This window comes from Penaeus monodon, chromosome 29 (assembly GCF_015228065.2).
Source record: "Penaeus monodon isolate SGIC_2016 chromosome 29, NSTDA_Pmon_1, whole genome shotgun sequence".
In the NCBI taxonomy this organism is placed as follows: Eukaryota; Metazoa; Arthropoda; class Malacostraca; order Decapoda; family Penaeidae; genus Penaeus; species Penaeus monodon.
In genome coordinates, this window is record NC_051414.1 from 26,040,084 (window position 1) to 26,040,364 (window position 281).

Genomic DNA, 281 nt, shown 5'->3' on the forward strand with positions numbered 1-281 from the left:
AGCTTTTTTTTTTCTTAACGAGATTGTTTTTTTTTTTTTTCTTTAGGCTAAGGGATGTTTCCATGGAGGAGAGAAATTTCTTGGAAATTCCATGATAGATGTTTCTTCGACAAATTTCTTTAACTGCGAGAAATTTCCCTTGCCGAAAGATTTTTTTACGGCCGAGAAAAATTACCAGAAACAAATTATTTGATGCAGAAAAAAATGCCTGACGGAATGAACGGTAACGTTCAAAGGGTACTGAAATAAAGTTGGATCTTCCATTTTACATAATTTCCTCT

The 281-nt window shown here is 33.1% G+C and overlaps 1 protein-coding gene across 1 annotated transcript in view; it reads left to right on the plus strand.

Moving 5' to 3' along the window:
• The window catches only part of LOC119591793 (nicotinamide phosphoribosyltransferase-like), a 19,567-nt gene that overhangs the window by 13,279 nt on the left and 6,007 nt on the right, over window positions 1–281 (plus strand). The window lies entirely within an intron of this gene.